We start from the raw sequence: 20,884 nt of genomic DNA, 5'->3' as shown, positions 1-20,884 counted from the left end.
CTTCCGTCCCCTTCCCACAACCCACTGCGCCAAAATGGGACGAGGTGCTCTGTGGGATAGCTGCCCACAATGCACCACTGACAACAGCGCTGCAAATGCTGCAAGTGTGGACACACTGCAGCGCTGGTCGCTATCAGTGTGGACACACTGCAGCGCTGGCCCTACACAGCTGTACGACCACAGCTGTAACTACCAGCGCTGCAAAAACGTAAGTGTAGCCATGGCCTAAGCTGTTGTGTGCCATAGGCAGAGGCTAGGAGGGACCCAAGTACACCAATGCCAGAGGCAACTGCAATGGCAAGGAATTGATTACGTGAGATATCTCCAAATTATTTAACCCAGCAACTCTCGCAACATGGTGCAGAAGAAGGAAAGATCACTTCCAATTTTACTTGGGAAGGAGAATTTCTTCCCAATCCCGAATACAGCAATGAGTTAGACCCTGAACATATGAGCAAGAACCAGAAAGGGAAAGAATTCTCAGTGCCACTGCCAAGCACCGTTCCACCCTGTTCACTGTCCCATCTACAGCTGTGCCATCTCTGATGCTTCAGAGAAAGGAGAAAACAAAACAACAAAAAAAAAGCCACTGGAGAACAAAATCCATTCCTGACTTTTGCAGGTGATGGCTGAAGTTCTGAGGTATGAGATTTTAGGGACATAGGAATTAAACCAGAAGGAAGCCCGAGGGTTGCTAAGCCCTGCTCTCCACCACCACAAGCAACCCTGACATGCAATCCCATTTATGAATTTGTCCAGCACTCTTAAAACTAATTAAGCTGTATTGCGTGGCTGTTCCAGAAGCTCATTCCTCTGACCGTTAGAAACCTGACAGGATATAAGGCTGACATCAACTGAAAGAATAGCAGTACTATGGCCAGAACCAAGTAAGAACATTTTAAGTGTTCCTGACAAACAGTTTTGGGACAGCTAATCTTGTTTGACACGCATTTTCCACCCCCAAAATAACTTTATCCACAGTCTCTCTCACTACAGAAACAGGATTATTAGAACTACCAGGAGTGAACTATTCAATAAAACTTGCTTTGCACACTTTCAAGCAGCACACTCTCAGCCACTTGTAATTTTAGCAGTCTCTAGTTAGGAAGGAGTTTTTAGAAGACCCCCCTCTCACCTATTTCAAAATCCATCCCAACTTACTGCCATGAAGAAAATCCTCCAAAATGTGATTTTATGACCAATGAGGCCAGTCAGGAGACCTGAAATAATAGGTGTGAGAGGGATGAACTGCCTTTGTTTATGCCAGCCAGATATTAACTTTGATAGCTAAATGATGACTTTTAATAATCATCGTTAGTATTTTACTACTGACCATTTTAGCAGAAATCCCCAACTATTCTGGGATTGCAAGCAGTATCACTCTGACCAGCCACATCTCCTCAAACATACCAGTATTTAAAAGTACAAAGTGTGGGGAGGGAAATTATGCACACGAGAAATTATAATTGAGTACTAGCAACTGTGATTTTTATGAACAAGTGGACTTGGTCATTCGATTACCTCTATTATCTCGCTACTCCTCCCAAACAATAGCAGAGAGATGTAATGTTGGATCAAAAAGATGAGACAGAATTCCAAATGGGAAAGTAGGCAAGCTAACCCTATAACAAATTTTATCTCTTCATCTCATCCCGGGGTGACATGTACCCAGTCAATATGGGGATAGTTGAAATCTCACATAGTTACTGGGTTTTCTGTTTTTGTAGCCTCTTTGATCTTCCTGAGCATTTCACAGTCACCATCACCATCCTGGTCAGGTAGTGCATAATATATATTTCTACTACTATACTCTTATTATTCAAGCATGACATTTCTATCCATAGAGATTCTATGGTACAGTTTGATTAATTTAAGATCTTTATTATATTTGACTCTTCCCTTTCTTTCACAGATAGCGCCAACTCCCCCACCACCATGATCCCATCAAGTTTCGGTGATGCCTATTATATCGATATCTTCATTTAATACCACGCACACCCAAGTTCACCCATGCAGGGGGTTGAACTAGATGACCTCCTGAGGTCCCTTCCAACCCTAGTAATCTATGATCTATGTTTGTATTTAGATTTCTTGCATTTGTATACAAGCACTTATAAAAATTGGTCAATATTTACTTGTCTGCCTTCAGGTGAGGTTACTGAATGGGACTCTTTCATTTGACAGTTTTTCTTCAGTTCCTACCTGTACTTTATCAACTTCGACCTCTCCTCTTTATTAAGATATAGAGCATCCCCTTTAATAAGTCCTAAGGACTGTCTCGGTCCAATTTATGTGCTCCTGCGCACCTGTTGGCTTTCTTCAGCCCTTAGTTTAAAAAGTCCTCTACAGCCTTTTACATTTAGAAATGCAACTTTAAAATTGTTACTTTCATGAAGACAACAAGAAGCAAAGAGTTATAAAATGTCCAGTAATATGATTAACTAATAAGGACACTAACAGAATAACAATGTGGTAGCAGCATATCCCATTCTCAGTGCTAAAGTTACTATCTAATAAGTGATTAAGTAAGTTTATGTTAACAACTAGACATGAGTTGGAAATGTTCTTCCTGCCCAGCAAATATTTTTGAGATTTCAAAAATGTTCTTATTACACATCAAGATGAAAATGAGACCTTTCAAAATTTTCCACAAATCACAGACATACCACCACTTGGATATTTGCATGTGCTGTTGCTGGTCTTCCCTCCAAAGCTCCAGCAGGAACAGAGTGAAAACTGACTAAGTCTTTGCGATCATATTTTTCTTTCTATTCTGGCTGCCACTTCCACCATGAAAGCGTTATACCAATAAAACTAGCAGGATCTTGTTAAAGGGGACAAGACATTTGTCACATTTATTGTAAATACCATAATAAAATAAAAGATAACAGCAAACAATGTTGTTTGGCTACTTATTCCTATGATTATATATATTACATATACACATATATCCATTCACACAATCATTCATACAAGTTCTGCATAGATATTATAGTTACCAGCCTAAAGTTGCTTGTGACAGAATACTGGCCAGATACCCTGTACACAAGAGTGGAGCCGAGTCCGGGTCAGGTGCACCTGATGCTCCTGGAGGCTGGCAGCAGAACCATAGACTCAAACTCCCAGTCTCAGAGTCCAGCTTTATAGGGATTTCCCTATGTTAGTTCATGAGTTGCTCATTCTGCTGTTGTTAAATCAATCAGCAGGTGGCTGGCTCCATGTTGGCAGCCAGAATGTTACCCAAGTCTCTCATCTCACCCTTCTTTTTACAGGCTTTTAGTTTAGATTCAAAGTCTATAGGTTGTCTGTGTCACGCTGCCTCTGGGTTTGGATTGATCACCCATCAATTGCAGGTGTGACTTTCAGCCTTGAACCGGCTTTGACTTCCTTTTGTCCTTTTCTTTTAGGGTGGATGCTTTTTACTTTGTTTCACTGTTGTCTAGTCTTCAGCCGTTGGGTTGAACTTTATCTCATCAGGACAGGCTGGGCTGGAGGTGATTCCATCATCCATACATGCCTCATTCACACATCTAAACTAATAAGATTACGCAGGGTTGCAAAAATGAAGGTTGGAGGAAGCTTTTACAAAGTGGAGTGAGTGTTTTAAAATGGGGTTTGAATTACAATATGGCAAACAGTGAACAGAAGTTACAATATAGACAAGTATAGTGGATGGCAAACAGTGAACAGAAGTTACAATGTAGGCAAGTGTAGTGAATGGTGAACAGAAGTTACCTTAATAAAGTGAACAATTAAAAACAATTTCATTTATCAGTTCTATAAAAGCGCAACGAGCGGAAGCACAAAATACAATCCTCCTCTGCAGCCGAGGACTGAAGAAGAGATGCATGAACAAAATGGAAGGTATAGAAGGAGAAACAAACAGATGAGAAAGCAGGTTAAGACAACAGAGGGAAGGAGATAGAGTAACCAACAGCATGGTGGTTAGGTAGAATTAAAGGAGATACAGTAAATAGGAAGGGATCACTGTCCTTGGGCTTGATCCCATGTCCTCAACTCCCGTTGATTACAGTGGGAGTTGAAGGGCTTAATACTTTAAAAATAGGTCTTTGGCTTGTAAAAGAAAGGGGGGTGAGGGACCAAAAAGCATACTTTTGGGAGTTAAAGAAAATAAATAAGAGAAAAGAAAAGTGAAAAGAACCAAAAAAAAATATCAAAGGGAAGACAAAATATTTATTTGGGTTTTTCCTGCATTTTGAAATATTTATCCAGAAGAAACAGATACAGATCCATTAATTAGGGGTAAACGCTGCATGTTGATGGGTCAGGAGCCAAGCTGTTGCTCATTGATCAGCATGGTACTGGATTTATTGGGCAGTTTTGTTTTGTTTTTTAATTCAGATTTTAAAACCCTATGAGATCTAAATGCTCAAAGTTTTTATTCCTGGAACTCTCTCCATCACTACTTGGCAGAGAGAAATGCTCATTTGCCAGCATACGATCATCTCACGACAATAATTAAACTGACAATGTATGTGCAAAGTGTATTAAAACTTCCATTTCTATGCACTTTTTTTTTTAAAGTCAAAATATCTAAAACCAACACACATACACTGAAAAAAAATTCTCATCCCCCACCTTTGGCTTATGCAAACAAGATCACCTGACTATGCATTATTAAAATGCAAAGCAGTCGCTTGTTAATTTTTTACTTGAAGAAACTGCCACACTTTTGCTAAACAAATTAGAAATAGAACAAGCCTATCTTTAACCATCTCAATTTGTGTTTCATTTTCTACCCACCCACATGTCAAACTTTCATATGCAGTTTAATGTAAATAAGGGCACTAGTGCATGTAGCCCACACCTGAATGGGGGAAGGGGTTAGCATTGTCAATGACTTGATCTATCGTAACCCAACATTTTAACATACACACACAGTATCCACCTCTCCACGTATACAAAACATACCACACTACTAGGCTGACAGTTCTATGTGTCAGAAGATATTTTTAATGTAATCATGCCAAAAATGTAAGAGAGTTACAGAAGACACTGTTCCTAGGGATGTATCATGTGTAATGATGAAGAAGTCAAGAACATGAGAAAAACTCTTGGTTCTCCTGGAAGTCTAACTCAGACCTGGTCCACGCTGACTTATATTGGCTGGGGAAAATCCACTCCCCTGAGCAATGTAGTTATACTGACTTAACTCCCAGCATATACAGTGCTATGTTGACAGGAGACCTTTTTCTGTCGACATAGCTGCTGCCTCTCGGGAAGGTGGAGTACCTACGTCGATAGGAGAAGCTCACCCACCAGGATAGACAGTGTCTTCACTAGATGCTACAGTGGTGCCGCTTGCAGCGGTGCAGGTATGCTGCGCTGTAAATGTAGACGAGCCCTCAGATGACTCAGGTGATAATTATCGGTACACCAGACGTACACAGTAGGAGCCTCTTGGCTCTTCAGGAGTCTGATTCCTTTCAGCAGGTGTCCTACTGCCAGTAATGCTGTGATAATCAGAATCCAGGAATATGTGCTAAGATTTGCTGCTGCAAGCCAAAGGCCTACCTACAGGCAGGTGTGCACCGATATCACTTTAATCTTTCTCTTTATGAATCTCACACACATATCTATGCATCAAGTCAAACATTTTTAATACAAAGGCCTATATCAACATTCTTTTAAATAAAGGAAAAACAGTGAAGAAAGTTAAAAATATAGCCCTTAAGGCAGCAAATATGTATATTAATCTGATTTATGTAATTTGGACTAGTGTTTGCCATGGCAGATAAGAAAACAGACGTCCACTACATTTTTAGCAGTGGTTGCCAGGTATGGAATACCACTTTGCCAGTTGCACATGGGGTTCCCTGGTTATCAAAACAGTGATGCTGCATCACAAGACAGCATTTTCCCTATGAAGACAGGGCACTCCACTATCTGGCTCCTACAGCAGGGTACAATATAGAAGTTCAAAAGAAAAACTATACAACCTGTATACTATACAAGGCAAAAAAACCCACCCACTAGCCATACGCATGGGAAGAGTACTTGCAAATAACTTTTAAACCAATTTGGCTTCTATTTTTGTAGGACTTTCTGCATGTTGCAAATATTTGACTGGAATCTCATCTTGTGTTTCCGATTCAGGCCTTCTTTACTCCCATAACCATATGGTGTTCACAGAGCGAGATTAAGAAGTGTTCTGAAGTGCTCCTCATGCTTGGAATTCTCATAGCATCTTCATATGCTTCCCTGCCCACCTCCACTCAAACTCTTTTGGGTTACCTTTTTTTTTTTTTTAGTGGATTTAGAACAGGGCAATAGAAAAAAAAAGAAAATTCTGGCATACCAGCCCAAGACAGAGCTAGACTGAAGTCTAATGAGATAAAGCAACGAGTACATGGCTTCATGCCAAGGTCACATGAGAAATGAGGCCTGGATTTGGACTTGCATATTGGGTCAGAGGCTCCAGCTTGACCTTCCTCAGAACATTTTTATTTTTATTTTTGTCTGGATCATTCTATATCTCTAGATCTAAATGAAATGTGAAAAGAATGAAGCCCATTTTCAATGTACACAAGACTCTGACAAGTAAATGTATTAGTTACAAAACTGTTACATAAATACTATATTTTACAACTCTCATTCTCTGTGAATTGGCACAGAGGGGAACCCGTAACACATACTCACAAGAAATTAATGAAGGTTTTTGATTTCCCCAAATTCCCCTGTAATGGATTTTTAAAAGAGAAGCATATCTGTTTACCCTGAAACAATAACGAATGTTTCACTGTTAAAAAAAATATTGTAGCACAAAGATTAAGTACTGTATAGACCTCACTTTTAAGTGAGTCATCAACAGGTCCTTTTTCTCTCTCAACTTAATCTGTATAAAACCAAATAATATAAAGTTGTGATAATTAATCTATTTAATGAAATGAGTGCTTTCATTTGATTATGAAAAACAGAACAAGTACCCAATTAACTTATTCATTATTAAAGTTTCAGCAGGAAAAGGACTTTGATGGGAATTGAGGGTCCTCACCAACTTGCAGAGTCATGCTATAATTAAGGTTATTTGTTACAGGCCCAAAAACCCGATAACAGGTTTTGGATAAAGTCCATACTTTTTGTAGATAGCCTCAACAAAAAAACTCCAGCCTAGACAAGGCAAGTTGTATTTTAATCCCCTGAGTCCTGAACTTACCAATCTGGATCCCACCACGTGAGGGTCACCCTGTCCCCATTACCCGGCCCGCTTACTCATACCCATGACTGTGTGTAGCCCACTCTATGAGCGATGTACCCTCACTGCCCCCCTACTATATCTTGACCCCAACCACCGTACACCCCGCATTGGGGACATTACAGGCTGTGTGTACTATATGCTGAACCGTAACCAGTTGCCAGCGTCCCCCCATGCTCTGTATGTTTCCCCCGATGACCAACGACTGACACATCAAACTCTTTGTATCACCTTTCTTTAATATTTTCTAATAAACATTTAAATCTGTCAGCTAGTCTCAGTTAGCACATATTAAAGTACAGCTTGCCTTCTCTAGGCTGGAGTTTACAAACATGCTAGCCAACTTGTTATTTGAAACCAACGTACTGTATGTGCCTGGTCTTTCAAAGCACAAGACCAGTTTTTCTTGTCCCTTCTAAACAAGCAAAAACTGAACCTCCGTAAACAATGGAATATAAGGGTTTCACCTCTCCAGTGTACTATTCTTGGCCACCCTATTCCATTGTTTTAGACTTACTCAGGCCTAATACTTTATTGCCCCACTATATATTATTCACCTTATTCAAAAGTTCCAAACACTAGTATTTTCGCCAGTACAACTGAACCTCTTTTTTTCTCTCTCTTTTTTTTTTTTTTTTTTTTAACTGTACTGAAGTTAGTAATGTTAGACTAAAACAAATTTTGGTTTAAGATAATTGTTTTCAGCAGTTACTCTAGATTTCCATCAGTGAAAGCAAGAGCGGAATCAGTCCCAGTGAAGTTAAATTTAAATGACAACGTGGTTCCTCCGTTACTTTTCTCTCTTAAAAGTTTTCACAATCCTTCATTAGCATTCTGTGCAGACTGGCAAGAGGCAGCCCATTGTAAACTACACAATACTTAAATCACATGTAAACAGACATATCTAAACATTTATTGTCTGACAGAAAACCTGTTTTTCACCTTTATCCTCTCCCTAGAGATTTAGCCTATGGCAACACCACACAACTTTTAGTGACATAGCTATGCCGCTACAGCACTGCTGCTAAAAGCCACACAGTGTAGCTGCTGTTTGTCAGCAGAGAGCTCTCCGGCTAACAAAAAAACTTCCACCCCCCAGATAGGGCAGCAACTTTGTCAGCAGGAGAGTGCTGTTCACACCAGTGCTTTTCATCGGTAAAACTTTTGTTGCCGGGGTGGGTGGGGTGATGTTTTTTTAACACCCTGAATGACAAAAGTTTTGCTGACGAAATAGTGTAGACAAAGCCTAAGAAATGTAAGTAGGTTAGTTTATTTTACTGAGGGGCTTGGCTACACTCAGAACTTCAAAGCGCTGCCGTGGGAATACTGCCACGGCAGCGCTTGGAAGTGCGAGTGTGGTCCCAGGGCTGCACGTACTCCAGCTCCTCATCGGAATTAGCTTGCATGCTCCCAGCGCTGTGGTACTGTTTACACTGGCGCTTTACAGCGCTGTATCTTGCAGCTCTCAGGGGGGTGTTTTTTTTTTTTTACACCCTTGAGCGAGAAAGTTGCAGCGCTGTAAAGCACCAGTGTAGCCAAGCCCTTAGACATCCCAGTACTTAACTGGAGCCAAACTCAAGTGCTGTGCATCTCTCACAGCCCCATCAATTTCACTGGGAGCTGCAGATGGTCAACACAGCCCAAGGCTTTAGCCCTGAATTCAGTAATTAAAGTGATCTTTCTACCTTGTTATGATTACAAGCAGCAGAATGTCATGTATGGTGTTACATTATGGGGCATGATCTAAATTAAGCAGGGTTGGACACGGTTAGTAATTGGATGAGAGATCAAAGCAAATTCAGGTGTTGAAGGAAGACCAGGCCCGTGATCCATTAAAGGCTGCACTCTTCTGAGTCAGTAATGAGCCAGTGTCCAAACGTGCTTCTATATCATATTTCAAATGACATCTGAACATAGGCTGTGGGTAACATTTTCAAGAGCACCCAGAATGACTTAAGAACCTAAGTCACTTCTGACAATGGATTTAGGTCAGAATATGATTTTAGACAGAGGACGAGGGCTAATCTTGTAGACTGGTCCAGTTGGAAGCAGAAACTGATGAAGTCCGTTACCTTTGATGCAATCTTGTTCATTTACAAAGAGTGTATGCAAAGTCCTGTTTACCTGAGCACAGGAGGAACCAGAACAGCAGAAGACAACTTCCTTGCTCTCAGCTCCAAACCTCTTTAAGCACCATCCCCCACAGCCTCCCCTTTAGTCTTTTCTCAGGGTTGTGCTACCACCTGCTTATTCAGTACGTGTCTCCTTTTCTGCTTCTTCTCTCTCTCTCCTGTGCACAAACCCTTACCCAAACAATGACCCTTGAGAAACCACTCCCACCAAGTCATTTGAATCCTTGAGTGTCATTGGGTGTGCCCTTTGTCTTGGAGATCACTATGGTTTCCTACATTTAACCTGAATAAAAGGAGACAGTTTAAGGTAACAACGAGGAGTATAGTGGCACCTTAAAGATTAACAGATTTATTTGGGCATAAGCTTTCACGGGTAAAAAACCCCAATTCTTCAGATGCATGGAGTAAAAATTACAGATGCAGGCACAAATATACTGACACATGAAAAGAAGGGAGTTACCTTACAAGTGGAGAACAAGTGTTTCTCTTCAATGAATTCAAAGAGGTCAGAGCCATAGGATAAAACTTTCAAAAGCATTTAAGTGACTAAGACACTTTTGAAAATGGATTTAAAGTCACTTGAATGCTTTTGAAAATGTTACCCTTTGGATCTGATCTCTTGCTTTCATTGAATATATCAAAGCAGTCTTCTTAAGACAGAAGGCATTATCTCTGAAAAGGGGAACAAAGACGACTTGGGGAATTATAGACCAGTCAGCCTAACTTCAATACCGGGAAAGATACTATAACAAATTATTAAATAACACTGGTCTACAATTTTTGAGAAGTTGTCTGCTTCAGAGATAAAATGCGGTATTTATTATGTATTTTGATGTGCTGAATTCAAATATGACAATTAAAACAACTGATTGGCTACAGTTTCTAAGATATTTAAGTTTTTACATTTTATGTCTATGTATATTGTGTAGATAGTAGAGTTTTAATCATAAATTGTAAACCTAGGTCTTTTCATGTGTTTATGGTTGCTTTACATGATAATATTTCACCTGTCCTGTTTATGTAACACTTTAAAAATCAGCAAAAGGGTTATATAAATAAAATTTATTATGAAACAAAAGGCAAAAAACTATTATGTACATAGTTTAGTCCTATTCAGTGTCTACTCGGCGCTTCTTGGCTTGTCTCTTGTATTCATTAAATGGAGCATCTCTTGTCACTGTCCAGCAATAGTCTGCAAGCATTGATGGGCTCCATTTGCCCTGATAGTGTTGCTCCATTGCTGCAATGTCCTGGTGAAATCACTCGCCGTGCTCGTCGCTCACTGCTCCGCAGTTCGGTGGAAAAAAATCTAGATGAGAGTGCAAAAAATGTATCTTTAGTGACATGTTGCAACCAAGGCTTTTGTATGCCTTGAGGAGGTTTTCCACCAACAACCTGTAGTTGTCTGCCTTGTTGTTTCCGAGAAAATTTATTGCCACTAACTGGAAGGCTTTCCATGCCGTCTTTTCCTTGCCACGCAGTGCATGGTCAAATGCATCATCTTGAAGAAGTTCACGAATCTGAGGACCAACAAAGACACCTTCCTTTATCTTAGCTTCACTTAACCTTGGAAATTTTCCACGGAGGTACTTGAAAGCTGCTTGTGTTTTGTCAATGGCCTTGACAAAGTTCTTCATCAGACCCAGCTTGATGTGTAAGGGTGGTAACAAAATCTTCCTTGATTCAACAAGTGGTGGATGCTGAACACTTTTCCTCCCAGGCTCCAATGACTGTCGGAGTGGCCAATCTTTCTTGATGTAGTGGGAATCTCTTGCACGACTATCCCATTCGCAGAGAAAACAGCAGTACTTTGTGTATCCAGTCTGCAGACCAAGCAAGAGAGCAACAACCTTCAAATCGCCACAAAGCTGCCACTGATGTTGGTCATAGTTTATGCACCTCAAAAGTTGTTTCATGTTGTCATAGGTTTCCTTCATATGGACTGCATGACCAACTGGAATTGATGGCAAAACATTGCCATTATGCAGCAAAACAGCTTTAGGACTCGTCTTCGATGAATCAATGAACAGTCTCCACTCATCTGGATCGTGAACGATGTTGAGGGCTGCCATCACACCATCGATGTTGTTGCAGGCTACAAGATCACCTTCCATGAAGAAGAATGGGACAAGATCCTTTTGACGGTCACGGAACATGGAAACCCTAACATCACCTGCCAGGAGATTCCACTGCTGTAGTCTGGAGCCCAACAGCTAGACTAGAGCCAATCAACAATTTTAAGCATCATTTTCGTTCTCAGTGACCCAGAATTAGTAAAGTTTGACTACATTTATTTCAGAAGCATTTTGGCTATAGAGCAGTGTAATCAGTTTGTAAGCAGCTAGAGAACAGTAGGATTACAAGGAATAGCCAGGATGGCTTTGTAAAAAACAAATCATGCCAAATCAACCTAATTTCCTTCTTTGACAGGGTTCCTTGCCTAGTGGATACAGATTTCAGTAAGGCTTTTGACACAGCCTGGCATGACATTCTCATAAGCAAAGTAGGGAAATGTGGTCTAGATGAAATTAGTGTAAGGTGAGTGCACAACTAGTTGAAAGGACATCCTCAAAGAGTAATTATCAATGGTTTGCTGTCAAACTAGGACGATGTATATAGTGAGGTCCCACAGGGGTCAGTCCTGGGATAGCCACTATTCAATATTTTCATTAAAATGACTTGGATAACAAAGTGAAGAATATGCTTATAAAATTTGCAGATAACACCAACTGGGAGGGGCTGCTAGCACATTGGAGGACAGGACTAGAATTCAAAAGGATCTTGACAAAATTGGGGAATTGGTCTGAATTCAATAAAGACAAGTACTTTGCTTAAGGAGGACAAATGCACAACTACCAAATGGGCAATAACTGGTTAACTGGTAGTACTGCTGAAATTGATCTAGGGGATTACAGTGGAATACAGATCGAATATAAGTTAATATGATGCGGTTACAAAAAAGGCTGATCTCATTCTGGAGTGTATTAACATGAGTGTCATATTTAAGACACGGGTGGTAATTGTCCCACTCTACTCAGCATGGATGAAGCTTCAGCTGGAATACTATGTCTAATTCTGGGCACCACACCTTAGCAAAGATGGAGACAAATTAGAGTCCAGAGGAGAGAACCAAAAATGATAAAAAGTTTAGAAAGCCTGACCTATGAGGAAAGGTTGAAAAGCTGGGTACGTTTAGGTGTGAAAAAGAAGACTGGGGTGGGGGGATCTGATAACAGACTTCAGATGTGTTAAGGGCTGTTATAAAGAGGATGGGGATCAATTATTTTCCATATCTACTGAAGATAGGAGAAGTAGTAATGGGCTTCATCAGCACCAAGGGAGATTTATGTCTGATATTAGGAAAAACTGTCTAACTATAAGAGTAGTTAAACTCTGGAATGTGGTTCCAAGGGAAGTTGTGGAATCTTCATCAGTGGACGATTTTAAGAACTGGTTGCACAAACACCTGTCAGGGATGGTCTAGGTTTACCTGGTCCCTGCTTCAGAGCAGGGGGCTGGACTTCTCAAGGTTCCTTCCAGCCATACATTATCTAGGAGCCATGTCCTGTTGGAAGTCATATTCTGTTCTATTTATTCTGTATGCCACCTGTAATATTAACCATGGAATTACTAGATAACACTATTACAGACAGACAGTTTTACAAGCTGTGTTTAACTGACTACATAGGTATTTAGATCTTGGAGTCTGCTGTATTGCTAGTGATGCTGCTGTTCTTTTAGAAGCTACTGTATACATAGTAAAGTAAAGTTTCACTACCTTCTCGCCAATTAAATAAATTTCTTTAGCTGCAGCTGTGGTCTCTGGAATATTCCCCCACAGCTAATTCCTGGCCTAAAATTAGAACAAAAAATTTTTTACTGGACTATTGTTGGTGCAGAATAGTAACTCTGGTTTCACCTGAGAAGTCACTGCATTTTACTGGTACATAATGTGATTTCTAGATATACAGGAATGTGTTCTGGACTCCTTACTTCAGCAAAACTCTCATTGCTTTAAAAACAAAGCAGACAAAGAAAGTGATTGTAAGTCTTGATATTTTGTGATAAAAATACCTTTAATATTTGTCTGTAATATTGCATAATACTTGCTCTTCTCAGTAGGTTCGACTACATATTAAGAGTAAAGTATCGTACACAGTGATAGCAAGGAAATGCAAAAAAAGATCTCTTCACCAAGATTTTTTCTTCAATAGCATTTGATTTTCTATACTTCTTATTTAAAGCATCCCAAAACACTTCAAATAGCAGCAAGTTAAATTCTAGCAGTGCAGCTATTGCCAAAATCCACACAAGCATTATAAATAAGTACTGCATTTAAGTCTTGGCCCCAATTCTAATCTCTTGTATACAAGAGTAACACCACTGAAGTCAATGAGTTTCACTAGTTTTATACCAGTATGAAAGCACAATTATGCTTCAAAGTCTAAAAATTGGTCCAATGCGAAGTTATTCCTCAGTCAGTATAAGAGGTCCTAGCAGCAAATCCCACTATACGACAGGCATTCAGACAGTATAGGGATGTAGACAGATAAGAAGATTTGTTTTCTGCAGAAAGATTACCATTCCCCAACCCAAAATACAGTGCAGCCCCTTTGAGGTGGTGCTCTTGGAAGAAAAGCAACAATGACCATATGCTTTACAAACATCTCGCACATGGGCTGGTTTAAAGGGTTTAGCACTGGTGTCGAAAATGGCTATCTGCCCAGCTTCCCACTGGCCTCAAACAGCCTCACATGCAGACCCCACCTGTTGTGATCCAAAGAGGGGAAATGAAGACCCAATGAAAGAACTTGTGTTCTTGTAATTTAGAGGTTAGGAATTTGGGATGAAGGGAACAGAGAAAAAAAGGAATAACGCTACAGTGAATGATTTGGCAAGATTTCTGCCATTTCCAGCAACTAGTGTCCTTCAGGAATATATCAATATTAGTCTAGTCTAATCAGTTTCTGTTTACACCTTGGTTTGACCAAACAACTCTACACATTAATTAGCTTATTAATTAAAAACACAGAGCATATAAGCATTCTGCTAAGCTTGCATTTTACAAACCTAGAGCTTGTTTGACTAGTAATGGGCATATGGCACTGGGATCATACAGGTCTGTCTCATCTTATGCTGGGGTTATGTTCCGCAGTCAGCGCGTAAAGCGAAAACCTCATATAGTCAAAATGACCCTTGAAAATCCCTTAAATCACCCATAAAGCACAATTTTGTGTATACAACCCTGTACAGTACTATGTATTGTATACAGCAATGTACAGTACATAATAAAGACTACATATGCAAAATATAATTTTACAGTACTTTTAATGACATAACAGACAGAAGAATGAAAGAACAAATGAAAACAGTACAGTGCAGTACTGTAAACCTGAACAGTCACCAGTTATCCTGGATATTCTTGCTAGTCTTGAACTGTACACACTCCAATGATTAGTCTTCCTCTTCCCCTGACAACACTATTATTGAGTCGTCAGGGCTTGATGTCGATTCAGGAGACAATGGGCTAGGCTTGGGTGACGGAGAGCGAGTCTTAGATGAAATGGATGGCTCTGGTTCAGCTCGAGAAGTTGATTGTGTAAGCTCTGCTGCTGCTGGTTGTTTTTTTCTTTAAAAACATAGTGATTGGAAACCATCACTGTTGTCTCTTGAGCTCCTCAACCATTGCTTGGTACAGCCTCAAATCATCTGTAATACTACGTGTGATTTTGAGGCTTCGTTCCATAGAAGGATCATATTCAGAAATTAAATCATTCAAGTGTTTCACTGCTTGGAACACTTCAGAACATTTATGAAGATTCCAAGTTGCTGGCTCTTCCTGTTGTTCATCATCTTTGTCTTCTGTAGACGATTTTATCATTTCCTCTAACTCTTTGTTAGTCAATATTTCTCTATGGACCTCAACTAATTCCTCAATTTCCTCCTCGAAGATTTTGATGAAGCCATCACCACCCACTTGCCTGGCTACCTGAAAGATGAGTTGCACTTCTTTGTCAATGGTCGGGAAACTCTTAAAATCCATTCACATAGTCTTCCCATAGGTTTCGCCAACATGCATTGACTATTTCAGGCTTGATTGCATTACTTATATTAAACAGGCAATGGATGCAATCAGCAAGGTTGAAGGAAGGATTTCCAACACTTCATCACATTAACATTGGGATCAGCATCCATAGTGGTAAGGATCTGTGAGAATGTAAGCCTCGTGTATGTGGCCTTGAAACAGCGAATGACGCCTTGGTCAAGAGGTTGGAGGACGGAGGTGGTATTGAGGGGAGGGAAAGACGACTTCAATGTCGTTATGCACAAACTGGAGTGCCGGAGGGTGGCCAGGAGCATTGTCTACGATCGGCAACACTTTAAAGTCAAGTCCTTTCTCTTCAAGGTACTGCTTGACCTCCAGAATGACACACTTGTGGAACCAATCCAGAAATAATGCTGCCGTCATCCAAGCCTTTTTATTTGATTGCCAGAACACAGGCAGGAGATTTTTGTTCTTGCCTTTTAGGACACGGGGATTTGCAGCCCTGTAGAGCAAGCCTGGCTTTATTAAATGCCCAGCCGCATTGCCACAAAGCAACACAGTCACACGGTCTTTAGCTGCTTTGAAGCCAGGGGCTTGTCTTTCTGATTTTGAAATGTAAGTGTGAGTGGGCATTTTTTTTTTTTTTTCAGAAGAGCTTGTTCAGGAAGCTAGCCCCTTTCCTCTATGATTTTCTTTAATTGTTTGGGGTAGGCTTTTGCTGCGTTCTCTTTGGCAGATGCATCTTCACCAGTTGTCTGCACGTTTTTGAGGCTGAAGCGGTTCCTAAAACTGTAAAGCCAACCTTGTCTGGCTTTGAATTCCTATTCATCAGAAAGCTGTCCTTCTATGGCAGGAGGTTTAAACAGTGCATAGATGCTAAGAGCCTTTTCTCACAACACGTTGCCATTGATAGGCACACGTTTACAGTTCATGTCTTCCGGCCATAAGTTTAACGCCTTTTCAGTCTTCACTAAAGTCTTATCACGCACTTGGCTCGTCACCTTAGCAGTTACTGGAGCACTTGATGCCACAGCTTGACAAATTTCTGTCTCTCGAATCTTGATGGCACGGTTGCTAGATTCGTTGCGGCCGTATTTACGCGCCACGTTGGCGATGGACATATCGTCTCTCAATAAGTCTAACACAGCCAGTTCTTCCTCCAGTGTTGGAACACATTGCTGTTTCTTCGGTTGAGCACCAGATGAAGTAGATGCCTTGCGTTTAGGGGCCATGTTATACAGTACGAAAAATAAGTACTGTCTCTAAACTGTACAGCCACAGTAGAATCTCACTCAGCGCGGCGAGATGCGCATAGTATGAGAGGCACAGGGGGACTGAGTCCTGTAATGGGAACAGCTGATTCGCTTCTCCCATCTCACACTCACTCTGGGGCAGACACACTATTTCAACTTTTGGGGGGAGGAGGGGGTGGAGTTGTTTTGCCAACCTTCCAGGGTTATTATAGGGGAGAACCTTATCACAGGCCTAAAGACATGCTGTTGCTGTCAAGTCCCCTCCCCCCCCCCCCAAATATTTTAGTGGGAACAGCAGATTCGCATCTCACGCTGGTGGAATCGCCCAGGTTCTTTGGGGTTCTTTTCCCCCCTGACTGCGAAAAGCTGAAATCGTGTATGTTAAATGCGTGTAATATGCGACAGACCTGTAATTTAGGTTCCCTGCTTATCCTACTCCTTCACTTTGAACAACAGTGTTTGAGGTTCAACATCATTAGTAAACATTAACACACACTGGGCAGTAAGAGCTTCTCCTAAATTACATTCACAACACTTTGTTTTTATTGTAAATTTTAAATAGTGTTCCAACTTCTGTTTTCAAAAGTTTCTAACTTTGCAACAAAAAGTTTGGTTTAAATTTTAGAATATCTTGCATGGTAGGGATTTAAACATAAAATAAAAATTATTTAGCAAAAACACACATTCAGTTCTTTTCTAATATAGGCTCTGTTATTAAGCCAACATTCTCTTCACTTTTAGGAAACAGAAATAGGTTACCTTTTTTAAATCATACACATTTCCAGGGACCTTAGTTCTTAAATCTGGGCTAGTTAAATTGGAGTATTTTCAAAATACCAAGAAATTATGTTAAAAGAAGTAGTTGCCACTCACATGCAGTAAGATCTTCCACAAGACCATAGGACTGGCGGTTTTGCAGCTCTTGAAATCCACTCAGTTGAAAAGCAGATTTGTTAGCAGTAAGGATTCAGTGGGACTCTTGTCAATGGAGCACAATTCCAGGGAGAGGATGAGGGAGAGCACATTCAGAATCTTATAAAAACATACATACATGTGTATAACATTCATTCAGAAAAATCAATTCAGAAGAGAATAAAACGATACAAGAATTAAATGCCTATGGCCTTTATCCTGCAAGCTATTCTGTGTAGCTGGACCTCGGCACCTTTGCAAAACTCAGTTGAAATCAATCTGTTTATGCAGAACAGCTTGCAGGATCAGGGCCAAAAACAGACCAAGGGGAAGAGAGAACAAAGTTCTAGGGTCAAAGAACCATTAAGATGGCATCTTTCCTTCAGCCTCCTTTTAAGTCAGGGGCTATTTGCTTAAAAGCCTTCACTCATCACAACCAATGTCATCTGTAGAGCCAATACACAATGGGATTACTTTCTTTAGTACAGTATCATCATGTTGTCTAAGGGACAGGTTGTTTATATAATTAACCAGGGGCCTGTGTGTGACAATGGGAGCATGTTATCTTCCTGTCATTTTAACCAATCAATTAGATCCTCATATGGCCAAAGGAAAGAAAAAGTAGCTTAATTTTAACTTAATTATTCTAGGCTTACATAGTTAACAGTCCTCTCTCCTCTTGTTGTGGCATGTTTCACCTATCCTTTTAAACTTTTCATTTTGAAATTTATGGACTAAGTCACAAATGTTCAACTGTTCAACTTACCTATGATTTGAAACCAAAATACCCTCAGGAAAGAATGACCAAAACATCTCAACTTTCAAAAAATACACAAACAAAAAACACCACCACCACAAACACACCCCACACAGGTAGTAATGGGGGAGAACAATCAATTTTTAATACCTGCCACCATTCAGTTCTCCTTTCAGATAAACAATTGGGCCCCCAATTGGGTTCTGGGAGGGGGAAAGGGGGCAGAGAAACATGAACAGTGTCGTCACAGGGGTTCCTTTAATTTTCTACTCCTGGGGGAGCGTGCGTGCGTGTTGTTACAGACATACTTGCTGACAGATATTTTGAAATAAAATTACCAAAATAATTGAAACTGGTGTGATTATGTAGTGCAATTTTGAAAAAATACATTTTGCAGAAATTTTAATTTTTTGGTGCAGGTTGTATTTTCAAGCTGACATGACAGTGCTCTCTCTCTCACTCACACACACACACACGCTTCTCTCTAAAACTGTGTGTGTGGTGGTGAGGAGTGTCAGGGAAATTCACAACAGTCCACAGACCAGTGTAAACAAAGTTGTAGTCTCAAATACTCTCACTTATAACTGATTTATTCTTCTATTCTATCTCCTGGAGGACTATAATCTCCTCTCTAACCTGGTTATCATCAATTATTTAAAAAAGCAGCTAAGACCTGTTTGTATTAATGTTGGTACATAATCGTAAGGTTGGGATTAGCCAAATCCTACTTTAAAATATATATCACAGGACCGTTGCATCCACAAAACAGAATTTCATACCAAAATAATCATTTTACTTTGTTGCTTTCAAATGTGCACCCCTGAAGAGCTTACACCACTGCTTGTAAGGCAAACTGACCTATTAAAGGGACCAAATTTCGAACGCTATGATCCTTTGATGTCCAACTATATTTGATTTAAAACATCTGATTAAGAAAGGAAAAAACGTCAGTTTGGACAGTTACAACTGCCTCAGAACAAAGACAGGGGAACACCATGTAGTTATTTGCAGCTCAGTACATGTCAGATCAAGCATGTATTTATTTGCTCTTGGCTGAAGTGCCATCTGTCCTGGAAACACACACTTCTGCCTGGCTAAATGCCACACCAGTGGCTCTTTCAAATGAGGACTGACATCCAGTTACATTCACACAGATCACACTAAAAAAGTGCTCAATCCATCAAGTACTACTATGTCTATACCCACTTTAAAGTGTTTGCTAGGTACAGTAGTTTGGATAGTTTATGCCACTCTCAGAGTGGACAAAACCAGCCCTCCCTCCCTACCCATTAGACAGTAGCCCAAGCCAATCCAGGAGGCTAGACGCTCCCTTTTGGTCCTTGTGAGACAGAAGTGCTCCTGCCACCCTCCAATCATGATCAGGCTGACCCAGCACACCCCAACCACAGGAGGAGGAATTGCAGCAGTAATAGGAGCATAGCCTGCCTTCAGATCCAGAGGTTCTTTCCACCCGTGACATGAACTGATGCTATATTTGGTAAACTACTCATTTCTCCCTGGTCGTTTACTGAAAGGGGATGCTGAAGAATGACCAGGTGTTGTGTGGGAGAGGGATGGAAACAGGAGGATGTTGAGTTGTGAAAGGAGAGAAGACTGTGGGTTGAGGGCAATTTGCTTAAGCTGGATATTTAGTGGTATAAAATAGTCAGGGCCCTACCAAATTCACAGCCATGAAAAAGGCATCGTGGACAGTGAAATCTGGTCTTCCCCCTTGAAATCTGGTCTTTTGTGTGCTTTTACCCTATACTATACAGATTTCACAGGGGAGACAAGCATTTCTGAAACTGGGGGTTCTGACCCAAAAAGGAGTTGCAAGGAAGTCAGCTTTGAAGTAAGCACCCTGCGAGCAGCAGTGCAGAAGTAAAGGTAGCAATACCATACCATGCCACCTTTACTTCTGCACTGCTGCCTTCAGAGCTGGGTGGCCTGAGTGTGGTGACTGATAACTGAAGGCCCAGCTCTCCAGGCAGCACCGCAGAAGTAAGGGTGACAATACTATACCATGCCATCCTTACTTCTGCGCTGCTGCTGGCAGTGACTCTGCCTGCAGAGTTGGGCTCCTGGCAAGCAGCCGCCGCTCTCCAGCTGCCCAGCTCTGAAGGCAGGGCCGCTGCCAGCGGCAGGGTGGAAGTACCCCTCCACACACAACCTTGCAACCTCCCTACAACTCCTTTTTGGATCAGGACCCCTACAATTACAACACCATGAAATTTTATATTTAAATAGCTGAAATCATGAAATTTATGATTTTTAAAATTCTATGTCTGTGAAATTGACCAAAATGGACCGTGAATTTGGTAGGGCCCTAAAAATTATGAGTGAGAGGAAAACAGTTGGGAAAACAAGTTTAATTGTAAAGCTAAAGAAATAATGTAAATCAGTTTCCAAGTCAAACTGAAAATATAATAGGAACTGACATTTTTAAAAGTCACTTCCTTTCTTCCACTCCTCTATCTGCATGATCTATTTAAGTCTGGAAACTATATAAATGCTACTGGCAATTTAAAACTTGATTTGTTATACAAGGCCTGGTCTACACTACGCCGT

At 40.6% G+C, this 20,884-nt stretch overlaps 1 protein-coding gene across 3 annotated transcripts in view; it reads right to left on the bottom strand.

The window, feature by feature from the left end:
• Nucleotides 1-20,884, bottom strand: part of FHIP1A (FHF complex subunit HOOK interacting protein 1A) — a 161,705-nt gene that overhangs the window by 108,497 nt on the left and 32,324 nt on the right. The gene's annotated exons all lie outside the window — the stretch shown is intronic.

The sequence above is a fragment of the Chelonoidis abingdonii genome, chromosome 5 (assembly GCF_003597395.2).
Source record: "Chelonoidis abingdonii isolate Lonesome George chromosome 5, CheloAbing_2.0, whole genome shotgun sequence".
In the NCBI taxonomy this organism is placed as follows: Eukaryota; Metazoa; Chordata; order Testudines; family Testudinidae; genus Chelonoidis; species Chelonoidis abingdonii.
This window is presented reverse-complemented; position numbering and strand designations above follow the sequence as displayed.